The following is a 15,066-nucleotide window of genomic DNA, read 5'->3' as shown; positions in this document are numbered from 1 at the left end:
AAAATTTTAAAATTTAAAATTTAAATTTAAAAATAAATAAGAAGTTGAGGGAGTGGGATGAGGGAGGGACTTTTAGAAGGGTATGTAGATTAATAATTAGGAGGGGAGGGGATAAGAGAGAAACTCTTAGCGTGATAGGTAGATTAAAAGGGAGAGTATGGGAAGATGATAAAGGAGGAACTCTTAGAGTATGGTAGATTAAGAAATAGGAGGGCAAGGCACAGGGGTATAAGTAAATAAGGGGAGTGAAGAGGGATAGAGTAAATAGGGCATGAAGGATAGTGAGGAAAAATCAGATGGATGGAAATACACAACAAGTAATTATAATTTTGAATGTTAATGGGATGAATTTAGCCATAAAATGAAAACAGATGAAATAGATTAAAAATCTGAATTCAACAATATGTTACTCTCAGGAAACATAATAAAAATGAAAGATACGTGGAGATAAAATAAAGGGTTGCAGTATAATTTATTATGTAAAAAAAAAGCAAAGGTAGTAATCATTATCTCAGACAATGTTAAAGCTAAAATAGATTTGAATTAATTGAAAGAGAAAAATAGAAACTACACTGTATCACTACTATTATTCAATATTATTTTAGACCACCTGAAATAACTAGACAGTATACAATGCCTGAGAGTACACGTGACAAAGCAGACACAGGAGCTACATGAACAGAAATATAAAACACTTTATACAAATAAAGTCGGATTTAAATAATTGGAAAAATATTTGTTGTTCATGGGTAGGCAAAGCCAATATAATAAAAATGAAAATTTTAATCTATTTATTCAATGTCACCCCAATTAAACTGCTAAAAATGTTTTACTGAGTTAGAAAAGATAGTGACAAAGTTCATTTAGGGGAACAAAAGGTCAAGAATTTCAAAGAAAATAAGATAAAAATGTGAAGGAAGGAGATTAAGCAGTAGCAGACCTTAAACAATATTATAAGGCAGTAAATATCAAAACTCTCTGATGTTGTCTAAGAAATAGAAAGTTAGATTAGTGGAACAGAGTAGACATAAAACACACAGTTGTACAGGACTATAGTAACTTTTTGTTTGACAAATATAAAGATTTAAATTTTTGGTATTAGAATTCATTGTTTGTTAAAAATTGCTGGGAAAGCTGGAAAGCATTCTAACAAGAATTGGGCACAGACCGTTATATTAAATCATGTACCAAGATAAGGTCAAAATTGATACATGAACTAGATATGAAGGGAGACAGCACAAGAAAATTAGTAGAAAATGGAAAATATTACCTATTAGACTCATGAATACAAGAATAATACATGAAGAAACAATACATAGAAAGCACTGTTGAGTGGATAATTTTGATTATTTTAAATAAGAAAGTTCATGTATAAATAAAATCAAGATTTTAGCTGAGTAGCCAATATTACAAGGAAAGCAGAAAATCAGGGGAAAAATTAATAGACAATCTCTCAGATAAAGATCTCATTTTTTGAAATATACCAAGAACTTTGTCAAATTTATGTGAATACAAAACATACCCTAATTGACAAATGGTCAACTGATGTGGCTGGGCAGTTTATCAATGATTATGTGTCACTTAAAAATTATATATAATCATATAAAAAACTGTTTTAAATCATTATTGGCAAGAGAAATGCAAATTAAAACAATTTTGAGATATCACCTCGTACCTATCAAATTAGACAAAATGATAGATGCCCTTCAATTAGGGAATGGCTAAATAAGGTGTAGTATATGATTATGGTGGAACATTACTGTGATATTGAAATGATGAATTGGTTGATTTAGAAAAACATGGAAAGACTTGGACCTATGAAGGAGATGCTATCCTCTTCCAGAGAAAGACCTGACAAATAAAAATATGCATAGTATGGTCTTATATGTATGTATGTATGTATGTATGTATGTATGTATGTATGTATATATACATATATGTATGTATATATACATACATGTGTATCTGTGTATGTTTATAGATATGTATGTATACATATATACATATATACATATATATATATATATATTCATGTTTAAATATAGCCTTCTTTTGTGGGGAAGGGAGGAAGACAAAAAATGAAATAAAAAGTATATAGCAGAGCACAAAAGAAAACCTAGAAGGAAGCACAGAAAAGCTGGGTGGCTTTGAAAAAAATGTATGATATTTATTACATAGGTTTTCTTGAAATGGAAATTTATTGTTTTATATCGAATCCTTTCTGATGTTCTGCTATGTACATGGAAATGTTCTTTTATTTCTTTTCTCATTTTCTATTTAAGTTTAAAATGAATAAAATTTAAAAAAAACAACAAAAAATGGTGGATATTTTGTAACATATATAATCATAGAGTGTGTCCTTCCCTTTGGCCATTCCTCAGTGCAAGCACTCTGAGCTCATAGTCTATAAATGCCCATGGTAACACATCAATACATGTTGCAAAAACTTAAAATCTACCAAATACCTAGAAAGCTATGATCAGGCGGCCAACATAGTACACCCCAAGCTTAGACTACCTAGTAACCTAACAGAAAAAATCTCTTTATTAAAAATTATAGACTTCAAAACATTCTTGAGAATTCAACAAATAAACTATACAAGAACTTAATATCAGACACAAAACCAAGTTACATGGTCATGACATTGATCAATAAAAACTTAAAAAATGTAATAGATGTAATAATTGCAAATATTCACTATTTCCAAACTTCATAGATTAAAAAAGCCTTTCAAAATACAAAAATTCAGGGGAAGAAATGAAAAATATGTGCAAACAAGGAGAAATACCTATCATTATCATCATCCTCTTGTCACTGGAGTTTCCCCATGAAAGCTTTCAAAGGCCCTGTAGAAGATGAGCTTTCATGTTAATATTTTCATTCAACTGCAAAAAAGTAGTCATTTGAAAATAAAATTTAATTGAAGTAACCATTTTGCCTACTTATGCAATAATATACAGAAAATTAAGTAAAAATAATAGAATAACAACTTGTTATAGCCCTATGTTCTTCAAGAATCAATCTAAAATGAGATAAAAATAACAGTAAAACAGCAACAATAACAATGTACATTTTTATAAATCTTTCAAATTTTACAGAGCATATTCTCTCATTTAATTAATGTGCATGAAGCAGTTTATAACCCCAAACTGCCACAAGTATGTAAGTTACTATTACTGTTCTCATAGAGCTGATGAAAGCAAAGAATCTAATGTATTATTTGTATGAAGATCTATTCTGAAATAAGGTCAATCCAATGGAACATTGTCAGAGTTGCTTTTCTCTATGATTGGTGCAAAGAAAGCCATCCTTATAATATGTAAATTACTTTTACCTAATCAGAATGTTCATAATTCCCCTTGAAGTTTATCTACTTCATCCCTATGGATTGATTAGGAAGGCTCTTCGCTTATCTCAGGTTTCACAGAAGCCCGACTCCCCATAATTAGAGGCAAGTTGAAAGAAAAAAAAAATTCATCTTCACCTGCAGCCCACATCAATGTGGCATTGCTAAGCTCACAATACTAAAGAGTATTTAAAATGCTTTACAAAACAATTTCAATTCAGTCAACAAGGAAGGAAATAAGCATTTATTAAACACCCATTATATATGAGGCACTGGCTAAGGACTTTTTACAGATATTATTTCATTTGATCTTTCCTATTACTGGTGCTATTAGGTGCTCTTATTATCCTCATTTTTTTTTCAGTTGAGGAAACTGAAGCAGACTGATTAAATGACTTGCTCAGGGTCACACAACTAGTAAGTGTATGAGACACATTTGAACTCAGGTCTTCTTGACTCCATTTCTAACCTTCTGTCTACTGTGCCACTAAGCTAACAAAACAACACTGTTTAATAAAGGCTATAAACTTAAAGTTAAGGTTTTGTGTCCAGTGTAAAATGAGCTTAATTCAATACCAGTTGGGGCAAGGGGAAAGAGATTAGGGCATGGGCAAAATCTTCTGAGCATCTTATAGTTTCTATTTTCAACACAAAACATAGCAGGGTGTGTGTGTGTGTGTGTGTGTGTGTGTGTGTGTGTGTGTGTGTATGTATGTGTGTGTATGTATGTGTGCTGTGCGATCATAAGCCTGTATTTTCAAGGTGAATTAAAACAGAATATTATGGCATATTGTGGGCATTACTTTTGCAATGCAATTTGCAATACATTTTTTGCCTTTTGATATTACAGTGTACACATATGTAAGGAAGTGTATTCTATAGCACACGCTCAGAGCTCCTCTTTCCGATTCTGGTAAATCACATACAAGTTTTGGGGTAAAGTTCTGGCCATGCAGTGACTAAAGTGACAAAAGCAACTTAGTGCTAAAAAGGACTTGGCATTATGCTATGAGGGAAAGAATACATATTTATGTAGAGCTTACTCTGTGCCAGGCACAGTGCTATACACTTTTTAAATCAACAGGTAAGTGTTATTATGATCCCCATTTTACAGTTGGGTAAACTATGGAAGACAGAGGTTAAGTAGTGTTCCCAACATCATACAGCTAGTAACTGTCTGAGGCTGGATTTTAATTCAGGCATTCCAGATTGTAGGTCCAGAGCTGCTTCCATGCTACGGCATGGCAAAACCTACGTGCTCTCTTGGTGCTCTTCTGCCCCACTCTCAATGACAATGACAGGAGATTGTTGTCCTATACCAGTTAAAGAAAGGATAGCTTCTGGCTTACTTTCTCTGTTTCTACCTACCTGGTTAGCAAGTAATATATTCCAGAGGTATCACACTTTCCTGTAAAATTCTCAAGTGCTGCCCGAAGCAGATTAAAATGTAATTGAGAATTTTTTGATAAAATAAGTGTCATACAACAAAGATAATGCTAATTTGTGGGTTTCTAAGTCAACATGCAGCGTTTAAGGCTATGTTTCTATTTGAGTTTGACCCCACTTCCTTGATTCCAGCAAGCAGTAGTTTCTAAACTCTAAGAAAATTTTTTTGGGGGGATTAGTAAGCCAAAAAGTGAGAAAAGGGAGTCTAGCCCTGTTCTTATTAGATGCCAGGTTCTCTCAAACTGAATTCCAAACTGCATGTCCAAGTCCAGAGTATAGGTACTCCTTGGCCTAAAAATTAGTGGTGTTTTACTTCAGTCCTTGTACACACCCAGAAGAAGCATGGAAGATCTTTTGTTCTGTGGAAGGAACAGTAAGAGGACCTGTCTGCCTAGCTTCACCACAGGGTGCTGAAAGGGAAATAATTGATAATAAAGTTGAAAAGGTAGGTTAAGGACAATTGTGAAGGACTTTAAAAGCAAAATAGGAGTTAATATGTGATTCCAAAGGCAATAGGACGTCAGTGAATTTTTTTGAGTAAGGGAGTGACATGGGCAGAACTGTGCTTTAGGAAAATTGCTAGGCCAGTTGATTAATGATGTGTTGTAGGAGGCTTTTGCCACAGTCTAGGAAAAAAGTAATGCAAATCTGAACTAGAGTGGTAGCTGTGTCAGTAGATAGAATACGAATGTACGAGATATTATGGGGATAGAAATGGAAAGATCTGAAAGCAACTGATTGTATATGTTGGGTAAGGGAGAATGAAGGCAGCTAGATGGCTCATTGAATAGAGTTGCTGGCCCTGGAGTTAAAAGGACCTGAATTCATATCTGGCCTCAGACACTTACTGTGTGACTCTGAGCAAAACACTCTCTGCCTCAGTTTACTCATTTATATAATGAGCTAGAGAAGGAGGCAAACCACAGCAATATCTTTGTCAAGAAAACCCCAAATGGGGTCGTGAAGAGTCAGATATGACTAATTGCCAAACAATAACAACAACAAAAAACAAAGAATGGAGAATCAAAGATAATTTCTAGGTTGAAGAGCTAGGAGAATGGAAGAATTATGTTGTCCTCAGCAGAAATTAGTAAATATGGAAAAGGGATATTTGGGGGAAAGAATAATTTCTGGGGGCAGCTAGATGGCACTGTGGATAGAACACCAGCCCTGGAGTCAGGAGGACCTGAGTTCCAACCAGGCCTCAGAGGCTTGACACTTACTAGCTATGTGACCCTGGGGAAGTCACTTAACCCCATTGCCTAGGCAAAAAAATTAAAAATAAAAAAACCCAACATAAAACAAAAGAATAATTTCTGTTATGAGCACATTGAGTTTGAGTACCTTATATGACTTCCACTCAGAAATATTTAGTAGGCAATTGAAGATACATGATTGGATCTCAAGAGAGAAACTAGGACTGAGTATACAGAACTGAACACATGAGAGCTGATGAAGTTACCAAGCTAAAAAAGATAAGAAGAAAAGGAATCAGGAAAGAATTTAACCCACAGTTAAGAGTCATGGTAAGGATGATGAAAGATATTGGAGAGAATGTAAAAGAGAGATCAAGCAGGCATTAGGAAAACCAAGTGAGAGAGGTGTCATGAAATCTGAAATAGGAAAGTGTATCTAGGAGTAGGTGATCAATAGTGTCAAATGCTTCAAAGAGGTTAGAAATATGAGGATCAAAAAAAGGTCATCAAATTTTTTGATTTATTAATTTATTAAATATATTTTTTTTATTTCATTAAATATTTTCCAATTACCTGTAAAATTTTTAAAGATTCACTTTTAAAATTTTTGATTTCCCACCCTCTATAACTCCTTTACCCCTTGAGGAGACAAGCAATATGATATTGATTATGCATGTGAAGTCATGCAAAACATATTTTCATGTTAGCCATGTAATTAAAGAAAATGTATGCAAAAAACCCAAAGAAAAACAAAATGAAAAAAATGTATGCTTTCGTCTGCACTCAGAGTTCATCAGTAGTCTTTCTGGAGGAGGATGGTGTATTTTAATGATGGGTCCTTTGAAATTGTTTTGGATCATTGTCTTAATCAGAGTAGCTAAGTCTTTAACAGTTGATCATTATTACAACATTCCTGTTACTGTGTAAAATGTTCTCCTGGTTCTGCTCACTACTTTTTGTGTCAGTTTATATAAGTCCTCACAGGTTTTTCTGAAAACATCCTGCTTGTCTTTTTATAGCCCAGTAGCACCTTTCTTACCACACAGTGACTGTATATTTGACAGTTGTGGACTTTTTCAGAGAATCTTACTCTAAAAATTTCCCCCCAGTTTCCTGTTTGCCTTTTAATTTTGGCTGCATTAGGTTTATTTGTGAAGAAAAATAAATTAATTTCATGTAACCAAAATTATCCATTTTTTATTCTTGTGATCCTTTTCATCTCTTATTTAGTCATAAACTCTTATTTAGTCTTAACTACCAGGAGTATTTTTCCCATGCTCCTCTAATATGGCTCTTTTTGTTTAGATCATTCATCCATTTTGGTCTTATCTTGATATGTGGTGTAAGATATTGGTCTATACCTAGTCTCTTCCAAACTGCCTTCCAGCTTTCCCAGAAATTCTTGTCAAAGGGTAAGTTCTTGTTCCCCAAAGCTTGGATCTTTGGTTTTTTCAAGCACTAGCTTACTATGGTAATCTTCGGCAGTAAATTGTTTTGCATACTTAATCTATTCCACAGATTTGCCACTATTTTTCTTTTTTTAAACTTTTAACTTACAGAATAAAACAAATATTTCTATAACATAGTATGCTAAAAAAGATGATTATGCATGCAACCGCAAATATATTATGTACAACTTGCTATTCCTTTTAAATATATAATAAAGTTGCCATGTAAATTTCTTTTTTTCTTCCCTCCCCATACTTAGAGATGGTTACTATTAGACACAACTATGATTTTATATATATGTAAAATCATTCTATACATACTTCTATTTATTAGTTCTTCCTCTGGATGTAGATAGCATCTTCATTCATACATCCTTTGTGATTAATTTGGGTATTTATAATAGTCAAAATGACTTATTTACTCAAAATTATTTATAAAAATAATATTGCTGTTAGCCTATATAATGTTCTCTTAGTTCTGCTCATTTTGCTCTTCGTTTTTCATGCAAGTCTATCCACATTTTCCCAAGATTGTCAAGGTCATCATTTCTCATAGCATGGTAGTATTCCTTCACAATCATATACCACAACTTGTTCAAATAACAGCACCCTATTTCTTAGCCAGCACTAGATTTTTTTCCTGATTACTGCTTTGTAACATTGTTTGAAATCTGGTACTACCAGGCCACCTTCCTTTACATTTTTTTCCTGTCCATTCTCTTTCTATTCTTGACCTATTGTTCTTCCAGATTAATTTTGTTATATTTTTTCAGTTTTATAAAACAATTCTTTGGTAATTTGATTGTTATGTCATGGAATAAATAAATTTAGGTAAAATTGTCATTTTTTATTATACTGGCTTGGTCTACCCATATGCAATTAATATTTCTCTAATTGTTTAGACCTGCGTGAAGGATTTTTGTAATCATGTTGATATAGTCCCTGGTTTTGCTTTGGCAGGTAGACTCCCAAATACTTTCTATTGTCTACAGTTATTTTAAATGGAGTTTCTCTTTCTATGACTTTTATCTGTAGTATGCAAATCAATGCTGATGATGTACATGGGTTTATTTTATACCCTGCAGCTTTGGTAAAGTTGTTAATTATTTCATATAGTTTCTTTTAAAATTTATTTATTTTCAGTTTTCAACATTCACTTCCACAAGATTTTGAGTTCCAAATTTTCACCCCATCTCACCCCTCCCCCACCCCAAAATGGCATGCATTCTGAATACCCCTTACCCTGGTCTGCCCTCCCTTCTGTCTCTCCCCCTTTCCTTCTCTTATGCCCTTTCCCTTCTATTTTCCTGTAGGGCAGGATAGATTTCTGTACCACATTTCCTATATTTCTTATTTCCCAGTTGCATGTGAAAACATTTTTTTAAAATATGTGTTTTCAAAACTTTGGGTTCCAAATTTTTTCCCTTTCTTCCCACCCACTCTCATCAAAAGGGCAAGCAACACAATACAGGTTATACATGTGCAGTTATGTAAAACACTTCCATAATAGTCATGTTGTGAAAAACTAACTCTATTTCCCTTAATCCTATTCTGCTCCCCATTTATTCTAGTCTTTCTTTTGACCCTGTCCCTCCTCAGAAGTGTTTGCTTCTGATTACCCCCTCTCCCAATCTGCACTCCCTTCTATCATCTCCCTGCCCTCTTGTCCTCTTCCCCACCTCCCACCCCCATTTTGCTGTAGGGTAAGATAGATTTCCATACCCAATTGAGGGTGTATGTTATTCCCTCCTTAAGCCAAATCTGATGAGAATAAGATTAACTCATTCGCTCTCACATTCCCCCACTTCCCCTCCACTTTAAGAGACTTTTCTGTTTTTTTTTCTGAGATAAGTTACCCCATTCCACCTCTCCCTTTCTCCTTCTTCCAGTATAATCCTCTCTCAGCACTTAATTTTATTCCCCAGATATTACCCCTTCATCTTCAACTCACCCTGTGCCCTCTATCTATCTATCTATCTATCTATCTATCTATCTATCTATCTATCTATCTATCCATACCTACCTACCTACCTACCTATATACATACATACATACATATAATTTTTTCCCTTCAACTCCCTAATACTGACAAAGGTCTCATAAATTATAAATATCTTCTTTCCATGCAGGAATGTAAATAGTTCAACTTTAATAAGTCTCCTATGATTTCTGTTTTCTATGTACCTCTTCATGTTCACTTGAGTCTTGTATTGAAAGTCAAATTTCTATTCAGTCTGGTCTTTTCATCAAGAATGCTTGAAAGTCCTCTATTTCACTGAATGACCATTTTTCCCCCCCCCCCCCAGTTTTGCTGGGTAGGTCATTCCTGGTTGTAATCCTATCTCCTTTGCCCTCTGGAATATTGTATTCCATTCCCTGTGGTCCTTTAATGCAGAAGCTGCTAAATCTTGTGTTATCCTGATTGTGTTTCCACCATACTTGAATTGTTTCTTCTGGCTTGCAATATTTTTACCTTGACCTGGGAATTATGGAGTTTGGCTACAATATTCCTAGGAGTTTTTCTTTGGGGATCTCTTTCAGGAGGAGATCAGTGGATTCTTTCTATTTCTATTTTGTCCTCTGGTTCTAAAACATCAGGGCAGTTTTCCTTGACAGTATCTTGAAAGATGATGTCTAGGCTCTTTTTTTTGATCATGGCTTTCAGAAAGTCCAATTATTTTAAAATTCTCTCTGCTGGACCCATTTTCCAGGTCAGTTGTTTTTCCAATGAGATATTTCTCATTGTTTTCTAATTTTTCATTCTTTTGGATTTGTTTTGCAGTGTCTTGATTGCTCATAAAGTCACTAGCTTCCAATTGCTCCATTCTAATTTTTAAGGAAGTATTTTCTTCAGTAAGCTTTTGGACTTCTTTTTCCATTTGGCCAGTTTTGCTTTTTAGAGCATTCTTCTCATTGGCTTTCTGGATCTCTTTTGCCATTTGAATTAGGCTATTTTTTTAAGGTGTTATTTTCTTCAGTATATTTTTGGGTCTCCTTTAGCAAGCTGTTGACTTGTTTTTCATGCTTTTCTTACATCACTCTCAGTTTTTCCTCTACTTCTCTTACTTGCTTCTCAAAATTCTTTTTGAGCTCTTCCATGGCCTGGGGCCAATTCATATTTTTCTTGGAGGCTTTGGATGTAGGATCTTTGACTGTATTGTCTTCTTCTGGTTGTATGTTTTTATCTTCTTAGTCACAAAAGAAAGACTCTATGGTCTTTGTGAGGTTTTCTCATGACCCCAGCCAATTACTTGAGTTATAAATTCTTTATGAAGTTGGGGGGGGGTCTGTATCCAGTGTGGAGAATTTACTGTCCCAAGCTTTTTTGGATTTTGTGGAGCTGTTTTCAGAGACCTGTAAATTTTCAGTTCTTCCTAGGTGCTATGATCAAGGGCAAGTAGTTTACTCCTTTCTTGCTCTGTGCTCTGGCCTATGAGTGACCACAAGCACTCTTTTCTGTCTTGGAACTGTGAGGAGGGTTCGTTCTGCATCACCACTACAAGTTGCACTGCACCAATGCTCCTCCTCACCCCAGGACTGCCACCCAGAAATGTGACACAGATGCAAGCACAGGCAAAGGAAGAGAATCCTGCACCAGCAAAGAGATTCCTGCAATCCCTCTCTGATCAGCCACTTCATTTCCCGTCAGTCTGTGAGCTGGAAGCTCAGGAGGCAGATGTGGCCTCGGGGCCAGTCTTGGGTATTGTGGTACCGCAGATACAGACTTTTCCCATTGACTTTCTAATTTGTTTTTGAAGTTCGTGGTTTGAGAAGTCTGGAAACCGCCACAGCTCCCAGTGATTCAGTGCTCTGAGGCCTGCTCCAGGGTAGCTGAGGCCGCGCGCCCACACCAAACTGCATTCCTCTCCCAGTCTGGCAGGATAGACCTTTCCAATCAACCATCCAGATTGTCTTGGGCTGTAAATTTGCTTCACTCTATCTTTTTACGGGTTGTGCTGCTTTAGAATTTGTTTAGAGCCATTTTTTACAGGTATTTGGAGGAGTTTGGGGGACAGCTCAAGCAAGTCACTGCTTTTACTCCACTATCTTGGCTCCCCCCTTTAATCTACTCATTCTTTAGGAATAGATTATTTAGTTTCCAAATAATTTTTAGTCTATCTTTCCATGGACCTTCATTACATATAATTTTTATTGCATCATTATCTGAAAAAAGATGCATTTAATATTTCAGCCTTTGCTCAATGGATTGTGGGGTTTTTATGCCCTAGTACATGGTCAATTTTTGTGTGGGTACCCTGTACCACTGAGAAAACACTCCTTTGCCTTATGGAATATCCTATTCCAAGCCATCTGATCTTTTAATGTAGAAGCTTCAAGGTCCTACATAATCCTGACTGTGGTTTCATGATATTTTAATTTTTTTCTTTCTGGCTACTTGCAGTATTTTCTCCTTGACCTGGTAATTCTAGAATTTGGCCATTATATGCCTTGGTGTTTTCAATTCGGGATCTCTTTCTGGAGGTGATTGCTGGATTTTTTTGATGACTCTTTCACCCTCTAGTTCTAGGACCTCAGGGCAGTTTTCCTTGATGATTTCTTTGAAGACGCTGTTCAGGCTCTTTTTTCATCAAGGCTTTCAGGTAGACCAATAATTCTTAACTTATCTCTCTTGGATCTGTTTTCCAGGTCAGTTGTTTTTCCAATGAGACATTTTACATTTTCTTCAATTTTTTCATTCTTTTGATTTTGTTTGAATGATTCTTGACGTCTCATAGAATCATTAGCTTCCACTTGCCCAATTCAAATTTTTAACAAATTGTTTTCTTCATTTAGCTTTTGTACCTCTTTTTTTCCCATCTGGTGAATTCTGCTTTAAGGAGTTATTTTCTTCAGTGTAGTTTTTCCATTTGGCTGACTGAATTTTTTAACTACTTGTTTTCTACGGTCATTTTTTGTCCTTACTTTCCCAAGCTATTGACTCTCTATTGTGTACCTCTCATTTCCTTTTGCAATTTTTCTTCTACCTCTCTTATTTGACTTCATAAATCCTTCTTGAGCTCTTCTAAGAAGGCTTTTTGGGCTTCTGACTAGTTCATATTCCTCTTTAAGGTTTCAGACATGGATATGTTGACAATGCTGTCCTCTTCTGAATTTGTATTTTGATCTTCTCTGTTCCCATGGTAAGAATCTATGGTCTTTGTTTTTCTATGTTACTTTCTGTTCATGGTGTTTGCCTTTCCCCCTGCTTTTAAAGTTGATCTCTGCTTCTAGGGAACAGGCGGCACTGTCCCACACTTCTTGTGCTGGGGGTTAGGTGCCTGGTTACTTGCTTTATGTGCTGGGGCCTCAGGTTCTGGTAGATGGAGGCTGTAGAGGCTATAGCTTACCTGGTGCTGAGCTGGAGCTGGTGGTGGTGGCTGGTGTCTGCCGAGGCCAGTTGGGGTTTTTCTGCATTTTTGTGGGGTTACACAGAAGCTTGTGTAATGGGGTTTGGGGGTGAGTGGTGTGTCCATTGGAGGTTGCCTCTTCATCTAGGGCTGTGCTGTAGCATGAATAGGCTCACCCGCTGGTGGATGCTTGTCTGCCGTACAATTGGTTATTTTCTGTGTGGTCATCTCCCAGTTCTTCCGGCTGTGCCAAGGCATCCGGGGCTCAGGTTCTCCCACTGGTTTGCAGAGGTGGGGCTTGCTACTGGCTTGCCAGGCCCTTCAGCTGCAGCAAGAGGGACCTTTCCCATCAATCCCCCTAGCCTCATGAGCTAAAAATCTGCTGTTTCCCATCTTTCTGCTGGCTCTGCTGTTCCAGGATTTTTCTTGGGGCAGTATTTTCTGGGTTTTTCATAGTTAATAAGGGAGAATGAGAGCAACTTATGGTTTACTCTGCCATCTCAGCTCCCAGAACTCTTTAGCATTCATGTTTTACAGGATTTTAAGTTTCAAATTTTCTCTCTCCCTCCACTCCCCTTTTTCAAAAACAGTAGGCAATTTGATACAGGCTATACATGTGCTATCATATAAAACATATTTCATATAAGTCATGTTGTGAAAGAAGAAACAGATCGAAAGGAAAAAATTATGAAAAAGAATAAAATAAGTAAAAAAAGTGTGCTTGATCTGCATTCAGGGTCCATTAGTTCTTTATCTGGGTGTGGATAGCATTTTCCTTCTTGAGTCCTTTGTACTTGTCTTGGATCATTGAGTTTCTGAGAAGAGCTCAACCATCCTTTGTTGATCATCATACAGTGTTGTGGATACTGTGTATAATGTTTTCCTGGTTCCGCTCACTTCATTTTGTATCAATTTGTACAAGTTGCTTCAGGTTGTTCTGAAATCTTCTGTTCAGCATTTCTTATTGCAAAATAACATTCCATTACATTCGTATACCACAGTTTGTTTAGTAATTCCCCAACTGATGGGTATCCTCTCAGTTTCCAATATTTTGCCACCTTAAAAAAGTTGCTATAAATATTTTTGAGGATATAGATCCGTTCCCCTTTTTAATGATGTCTTTGGGATGCAGACTGAGTAGTAGTATTGCTAGATCAAAGTGTATTTAGTTTGATTGCCCTTTGGACATAGTTTCAAATTGCTTTATAGAATGGTTAAATCAGTTCATGATTCCATCAACAATGCATTAGTGTCCCAATTTTCCTACTTCCTCTCCAACATTTATCATTTTCCTTTTTTTGTCATGGTATCCAATCTGATAGGTGTGATGGGGTACTGTAGAGTTGTTTTAATTTGCATTTCTCTAATCAATAGTGATTTAGAGCATTTTTTCATATGATTATAGATAGCTTTAATTTATTCATCTGAAAGCTGCCTATTCATTTCCTTTGACCATTTATCAATTGGGGAATGTCTTGTATTTTTATAAATTTGACTCAGTTCTCTATATATTTGAGAAATGAATCCTTTATTACAGTCACTGGCTGTAAAAATTGTTTCCCAGATTTCTGTTTTCCTTCTAATCTTGGTTGAATTGGTTTTGCTTGTGCTCCAGCCCCTTACCTTTACATTGCATGTCTCTCTCTGCTTCAAATGTATTTGTTGTAAACAACATATTGTAGGATTCTGTTTTTTTATCCACTGCTATCCACTTCTGTTTTATGGGAGAGTTCACCCATTCAAATTCACAATTATGGTTACTAACTGTGTATTTCCCTCCTTCCTATTTTTCTTCCTGTTTGTCTTCTCTCTCTTTTCACCTTTTCCCTCCTCACCATTGTTTTGCTTCTCTCTACTGCCTCTCGCAGTCTTCTCTCTTCTGTCAGTCCCTTCCTTCTCACTTTATTTAATTTTCTCCCCTCTTACTTTCCTGTTGGGTAATATAGGTTTCTATATTCAACTAATTTTGTATATTATTTCCTCTTTGAGCCGATACTCATTAGAGTAAGGTTCAAGTAATGCCCACAGCCCATCCTCCTGCCTTTCTCCCCACTGTAGTAAGTGTTTTTGTGTCTCTTCATGTGAAATAATTCACCCAATTCTACCTCTTTCTTCCTTCTGCATCCAATGTACTCCTTTTTCTCATCCCTTAATGTTTTTATGTCATTCCCTCAAATTCACCATATACCCATCCCTCTGTCTATATATATTTCTTCTAGCTGTAGTATTAATGGTAAGATTTATAAGAATTACAATTTTCATCTTTCCATGTAGAGATGTTA

The sequence above is a fragment of the Phascolarctos cinereus genome, unplaced genomic scaffold (genome assembly GCF_003287225.1).
Source record: "Phascolarctos cinereus isolate Bilbo 61053 unplaced genomic scaffold, phaCin_HiC Scaffold_4;HRSCAF=312, whole genome shotgun sequence".
In the NCBI taxonomy this organism is placed as follows: Eukaryota; Metazoa; Chordata; class Mammalia; order Diprotodontia; family Phascolarctidae; genus Phascolarctos; species Phascolarctos cinereus.
Note: the sequence above shows the minus strand (reverse complement) of the source record.